At 43.5% G+C, this 7,835-nt stretch overlaps 1 long non-coding RNA gene across 1 annotated transcript; it reads right to left on the bottom strand.

The window, feature by feature from the left end:
* Positions 1-421: 421 nt before the first annotated feature.
* On the bottom strand, positions 422-7,477 carry LOC146798273 (uncharacterized). Its single transcript, XR_014969139.1, has 4 exons — positions 7,354-7,477; positions 7,185-7,236; positions 6,996-7,089; positions 422-1,278 (listed from the first exon to the last, which is right to left on the bottom strand). It is a non-coding gene; the product is annotated as an uncharacterized LOC146798273 (long non-coding RNA).
* Positions 7,478-7,835: the final 358 nt, after the last annotated feature.

Here is a 7,835-nt window from a genome sequence, read left to right on the forward strand (position 1 = left end):
TTTTGCCGATCATTAACGTTCTTCTCTCCTCCATGGTGCAGATCAGCAGTGATGCAGCGCAGAGGACAAAGTTTACATATTCTCCTTATGTCACAGATTCTTATTCACAACAGCTCATTCATACACTCATTCATTGGTGGAGCCCATAACACCAACACACTCGTCATTCAGCCAAACTCACTCAAATCTGTACGCAGGAGAATAAGGCGCTGGACATGTGGGGTACCTTATTACCTATCAGGATTAAATTGCATTTACATTATATACACATTCTATATACATCTCCAGAATCCTGACCTTAACATCAAGGCACTCCACTACTTGGTCAATGGACCACTTAGTTGGACTGGTTGATGGTGAATTGGAACCAGCTAAGACACAATTAAAGTCTAGAAATCATTTAATTTCATCATACATTTTAAAGAATCACAAACTCATTCTTAATATTTCAATTGTTGTTTATCTAATTAATAACATTTCTTACGTTTATATTTATCAAATACAGCTCATAATATAATCTTTTAGTTTTATTAAAGAGAAATCAAACATTTAGAAATTAGACATGAATATGAAATTTCCAGTTACCAATCAGCAAGCGACGATGGCCTCAGATCAAATAGAGAGTTCTCCGCATTCTCAGGTACAACTCCCTGGACAGGCTGTCTGACCCACAGCGAAGGATCAAACCGTCAGGCAGAAATATCGGATGCACAGCAAAACTCTTCTCCCAAACACCAAATAAACCCAAAGCAAACCAACGAATAAATACCAGCTCAGTGCAACCCAACGCCACAAACGATCAACCCAATTGACACCCAATAACTGACGAGGGCCCAATTTTATACCCTTTTTCCCCTTACATCATGTAAAATATGGCGAGTTTTAGGGGCAAGGAAAATGTTCTGATTGAACAGTTGGGGGTTATCATCAGTTCGTTTCAATTTTTTCCCAGTGAAAACTGGTTCTTCATGGTAACTTGGCATACGAAGGCACAAATTGTAAATGTTTCTCAGGCGAGAACAGCGAATGTAACATTTCAAGGTGAAAAAGTCATATTACATGGGTTCTTTATTGTCCTTTCCGCTGTTCCCACATAGTCATCTATTGGCTGGCGATCAAATCCCAATCCTTGACCGGGAACACGATGTCAGAAGTTCAGGTCACTTGGTGATCTCCAGAGCCATCTGGGCATGCGCAGAAATCATCGTGCTCACATGGTGGCATCTGCTTCAGAGAACGCCATCTTGGGTACTGCGGCCTAGTAGGTCCGAATGCCAACTTAAGCAAAAATAGACATAATAGTAATTAAAATATAGAAATGAAGATGCTAATGTTTAAACCCACACTAATCCCAATATATAGTAGTATTTTCCTAACTATGGCAACAATTAAAGCAATGATACTTACCATTTAATGATTTTAAAGCACAAAGAATCACAAAGCAACATAAATCATGCAGTTTTACTATTTTACCACAATTTAATGTTAGTTTTGCGTACCATAGTTAATTAATTAAATGTTCTGCCATGCAATTGGCATTTTAGTCCCACGTGTATTTCATGTTTATCAAGATGCAAAGGTTGATTAGTAAATTTTCACTGCAAACATGTTATTTTAAATTAATTTTAGAATGATTACGTAATTAATTTCATGCAAATTTGAGGAGGTATACATTTACATGCTCCATCAGCAGCTTTGGTTGTTCTGGGTGTGTAGCATATTTGTTTGCTATGGGGAAATCTCACATAATGGGGATGCATCTTTTGCTATGTATAATTCTTCACTTTTTCGGGGTAGCAGCTGTGGTGAAATGATAGAGCAGTTTGCCACTTGTTCCTTCACCTATGACCTCTTGCAGCGACGACCAAACTCAGTGACGTGCTTTTTTCTGCTTGGGGTGTGACTAGCTGTGGTTTGGCAGCCAGGATGCCGTGGGTCCTGGTCCCCTCCTAACGCCTGGATGGAATAGGGCTAGCTTAATTTGTTTTCTCCTGTTTTCATACGGAAGGTTATTGGATGGCACCACTGTCATTATGGTCGTGTCTGCATAAAGGTCTTTTGAACCACAGTGTATTTCAAGGAGATCTCTGATAACCATAATCAGCTCTTTACCGCGCTTGTTGAACTCTGGTTATGATCGTTTTCACAATTTTTTCCCTTGACAAATGAAGACTATACTTGTTGTGTCTGCTTCTCGGTTGAGGCTGTTGGTGATCCTATGTAGTGATCTGTTTTGCTATTATTGTTTAATACGTGCCCTGACTCCTGCTTGGCACTGTAAGCTGTGTCCTTGGAGGTAACAGTGGCACTTATTCCCTTCAAAATTTGTGATACTATTTCCAGCTGTGACATTTGATACTGTTGTTTCTGTCATGGTGGTATGTGCCAACGCTTGGTGTCTTCTGAGATTCCTTCTGATTTAGACTCATTTTCACCTTGGAGTAGTTGAATGGAGACGTGCCACAATGTGTTTGTGGTTTGGCTGTCTGGTTTTATTTACGTTGTTTTAGGTTTCAAGAGATGTCACTTATGCATATTTATTTCTGGAGCACCTTCATATCAGGATGTATTATACTGAGTCTCCAGAAACTATGATTTTCCATCTTCAACAGCTTGCCTTGTTCCATTGACATTGGCAGCCTGAGTTCTGGCTATTTCTTTATGCTTCAGACTCTGGCATCTTGCTTGTGTTCCAATCCCGACCGTCTTGTTCAGCTCGATAGCTCTTTCTGTTAATGGACGGCACTACTTCTGACATCTGTGTCCTCTGAGTGGTTGCGTGTTTAGTGGGCCTAATTTCTGTTTCTTGCTTGATACCCCTTATTCTGCAGTTGGCCCTGTGTTGTCGGTTTGAGAAGGGCTTGATATCTGGCCTTGCAGGTATTATTTGCATGGTAACTAACTTTGCTTTGCCTAAGAGAGAGAGAGAAACATGGTACGTGCCTTGCTCTTTATGGGGAAGAAGAGCCCATAGGACTTAAAGTTTCCATCTTAAAACAGGGTAATTGCTACAGTACAACACTTGCATTAGATTGTAATGTACAGTACTACTCTCATTGTGTGTGGTCTAGGGTTTTCTTGATGCTCTTCGACCTAGTAGCCTCTCTTTTTCTATTTTAAAGCAGTTAATGCTAGTTTTTGCCTCTCTTGAACTCAATGGTTTTTGTTTTCTTTTCGTAGTTTACATTTTTTTTTAATTATTATTCATTTTGTCAATACATCCAAGAATCATACATTCTTATTCAATGTAGTCCCATCCCTCAACAATACAACTTGATTAACAACTTACAGTGCATATTTGTTCATATCACTCAATACAATCAATGCAATGTGCATCTCACGACCATCCCCTGGCGGGCCAACAGTGCCTTTATCCGGTCTATCAAATCTTATCATTCCCCCAGATAGCATTTCTAGACCTAGTCCGCAACTTATCAAAAAACATCAGGGTTCCCCAAAAAGTAAATTGTTACAGGGATCCAAATATTTTTTGGCCTGGATGCAATTGGAAGCTCCTCCGTATAAATGTCCAACTGCTCTTTAAGGTATACAAGGTCCTTGAGCCATGCCTTCACTGTTGGCACCATCTTCCCATCCCAGTTTCTGGCCACTAGTCTCTTGGCCAGTAATATTACAATAGCTACAAGTTTATGATAGCTCTGTTGAATTGCTTTCAGCAGTCCCAATAAACATACCTGCGGCGTGCATACTACCCTTTCCATAGTCATCTTCAAGATGATTTGCGTCACTTTACTCCAATGTAATGCTACATTCTTACAGCTCCATGCTAAATTCATAAAGTCATCATTTTCCACCCCACAGCGTAAACAGCAGGAGTCGTCACACAACCCAAATTGATGCAGGCATACTGGTGTATAATACATCTGCTGGAAATACTTAAAATATTATATCTGTAAGTTGCAATTTGCCGTGAGGCACCCAGTCAGTGCACAGCACGTAACCCAATCTTCCTATGACATCTGCACGTCCAACAAAGCATTTCATTTTTCAAACGCACCAGACTTAACCATTGGGTTCTCAACCAGGGAGGCGTTATACAGCCTGGTTATTCGGCATTTCCTTTCCTCTGTGGACATCAGCACCTGAAGTTCATTCAGAGGCTTCGGCTCATCCAGGTACTCCGGGTAGACCATATGAATAGCAGCCCGCGATCTGGCATACGCAAAGCCCAACATAGCCATGTACTGTTTGTTTGTAGTGAGGACTGCCAGCGTTATAAATTTCCCACTTGGGTATAGATCGCCCAATGTAAGGACTCCCACCATCTTTAGAGTGTCCAGTGGACCACGCGCCTGAGCAACAGATATGCCAGGGTGCACATCTAGCAACCATGCCGGCGCATAGAGATAATCCCTTCCCGCCTTCACCCGCAGCTCTTTCCCTACACGGTTAGTGCAAGTCACCGTATTAATGTGCATCTCAGACTTAAGGGGTCGTTCGTAGAGCACCACCGCAGAGAGTGGAGTTGGATGGACATCGTCCAACTCCACAGCCAAATGCGGCAAACATCTTTGTGGGAAGCGCCAATAATGCGCAAAATGTGCTTGCGCACAGAGATAGTAGAGGCGCATATCTGGTGCTCCAAATCCACCCCGCTCAAATGGCTAGAGCTGTATTTCCAACTGGATCCCGAGTTCTTATTCGCCTATACCAATGTCGATAGACCTGCCGAAAGTGACTTGAAAAAAAGCTTTAGTCAACACTTTTGGAATGATTGTGAACAAATAAAAAAATCTGGGTAGAATCATCATTTTTATTACAGTGATGCGGTCTGCTAGAGACAGCGGGAGATGCATCCACGGGATACCTGGTCTGTCAGTGTTCCGATCGCCTACCCGTAGTTCATCTGCACCACTACCCCCAGATCCCTATGCAACCAAATCCCAAGATACTTGATAGCTTCCGTGGCCCACTTCAGCGGGTACTCCAATTCACACGGCATTGTACACTGTGTGAAAGGTAACATTATTGACTTATCCCAATTTATATTGCGGCCAGAATACCCGCCAAACTTTACATACTCTTGGAGCAGTAGGTCTAGATTCAGCTCTGGCTTCCGCATGTACAGCAGCATATCATCCACATACAGGGATATGGCTAGTAGCTGCTGCCAGAACCTAAGCTCCGCCTGCTTGTGCAGCTGTCTAACTTTACATGCCAGAGGTTCGAGCACTAAAGAAAAGAGCATGGGCGACAGCAGACAGCCCTGCCTCGTCGCTCTGCATATTCTAATGGGATCCGACACAAACTTGTTGACCCTAATCCTTTCCGTTGGTGCATCATATAGCAGACGTATCCATTGCACACATGGAGGAGGGAGCCCCATACAACACAGTACAGCAAACATATAGCCCCACTGTATGGAATCGAAAGCCTTGGCGGCGTCGAGCAACACCGCCACAGCCTTCCTCTCAGGGTCTGGCTGATGTAATGTTGCGAACAAAGTCCTCAGATTATGTGCCATGGACCGCTCCTGCACAAAGCCTGGCTGATCTGGTAGCACCAATGCGGGCACCAGTGACTGTAATCTCAGTGCTATGATTTTGGTGAGTATTTTCACATCAGTATTCATTAGAGAGAGTGGCCGTATGATTCGCAGTGCTTAGAGACCTTATCTGGTTTCAATAGCATAACTATTAGGGGCTTCCGCAACGTATGCGGTAGGTACTGGAACTCCCTCCCATTGGCATTAAAATCTGAGACCAACTTACTCCGCTTCCGTAAGGCTTTGAAGACCCTGCTCTTTACTAAGCGTGACCAATAGTCGGCAGAGGCCTTAAGTCAAGGTGACATTCTCTTTTCTTCTACAGTCTATCCCTGGCGCCGGGAAACCCATTGTGGGTAGCTGTGCGCGGTACAAGCTTAAATAAATAAATAAATAAATAAAATCCCACTCTCATATGCTTCCGCATACACTTCAGCAAGCTGCGGGACAGCAGATCAGCATACATCTTGTAAAATTTACCAGGAAGACCATCTGTGCCCGCAGCTTACCATTTGCCAGTTTTTGTATGGCTTCTTTGACATCATCTACTGTTAGTGATTGGAGAAGATACTCACCTTGTCCTGAGGACAGCCAGTCCAGTGCCACATCCTTGAGATAATCAGCTACCTCCCGTTCTGTAGCCCTGTTTCAGTGTGCGTGTAAGCCACCATAGTACTCAGTGAAGACTGATAATATTACCTAAGTCATGTATCTCAGCTCCGAGTTTGTGTCCAGTATCTCAACTATGTGAGCCTGCTCTTTATGTTCAGACAGCTATGCAGTAAGTGTCCGTTTTGCCCTGTCGCCCTCCCCATATGCTCTAGCGTAGAGCATCTAGACATATAGTGCACCTCTTGCTCTACAGTTTCTGCATGTTTCTTGGTTAACTCCCTCATTTGTGCGAAAGCATCAGGCATCGGTTACAGCTCATATTGCCGTTCAAGATTTTGGAGCTTGCTCTCTATGTCTAGTAGCAAAAAGACAATGTCTCAACTGGTAAATCATGTAAGGGAACCGTTCAGCATGAGAATTAATCATATAGCACAAAAGTGACAAGGGAGACCAAGAGGAGGGTGAAAGGTTGTTATTTGTAGATAGAAGCACGAAAATACAACTAAATTCAGTAACGATAACAACCATATGTGCACTGGGGGTGTCGTGGTGAGTGAACGGCGCAGTGACACAAGTGTATAGGCAACACCGTGGAACGGCAATTAAACAATGGGGGTCAAACAAAAGTATTTACAAGGAATTTACAGTCACAAACATAATTTCATTATTTGTGAATGACCCTTTTCAATGCCGCAATTGGCGTTGTGGAGTCGACGGCGTTTCGACCTCTTTAGCTTGAGGTCATCATCAGGACTATGGTTACACGATTCATGAGGTACTTCTATAAGGACAGGAGGAAAAGGAAAGAAATTGGTCGTGGGACCCGAGGAAGCAAATTGAGGCAGAGAAGACCTTGGAAAGGTGGGTAGAAGGATACCTGGTGTCAAGGGACGGCGAAGGTCCAAGGAAAGTAATTCAGGGGGTGCGCTGTAACGTCAGAGTAACAGTAGTAGGGTAACTGTGGTGTGTATCTGGGCGGGGAAAGAAGAGAACAGGACGAATTACATATTTAAAATGAGGCCGTGGAGAAAAACCAAACAATGGAAGAGCGGCGTCATGATCTTACCAGTTAGTGATAGTAGTGAAGAGCTAGAGCGTGCGTTGTACTTGGCAGCGCTCTAAAAGGAGAAAGAACGGACTACGTTATCCCTTGGTGGGGCGGGGGTATTGGTGATTCAGTGGGGGTAGAGCAGTCAAACTGCGGCGAACGGGACAACGAAGAGTTGGGAGCTTACCCGGAGCATAGGTTTAAGGGATCAAATGGAGTCCGGCTGGGGAAATTTCACGGCAGTCCAGGACGCAGAACCGGATCAGTCTGGAAGAGAGGGGTCGTTGGACGAATGAAGCGTCTCAGGCGTTCTGCGCGGCGTAACCAGATGAAGTTGGTGCCGGCAGTATCACGTGACCGTGTTTGGGCGGGTCCAGTACGTGCAATAGAAAGGGACTAGAGCGTGAAGTGGCGGTGCTAGTGCCCCGGGGGTACAAGAGAAGTAAAAGCGGCACTTAGAAAGATGGCCGAAGGCAAACACCGAGATCGGTATAAAGAATTATACACTTGTAAAAGTATAGGATATGAATCAAGCTGTAAAGTGACATTTCATGAAAAAAACATGAGAAGGGCATGAACAACGTGAATAATGTAAATTGCAATGAATCAACCTGTACAACTGGACAATCACGGTCAAATTGAAAACAAGAAAAAACATTAAGGATCGTT

The sequence above is a fragment of the Triturus cristatus genome, chromosome 9 (genome assembly GCF_964204655.1).
Source record: "Triturus cristatus chromosome 9, aTriCri1.1, whole genome shotgun sequence".
NCBI lineage: Eukaryota > Metazoa > Chordata > Amphibia > Caudata > Salamandridae > Triturus > Triturus cristatus.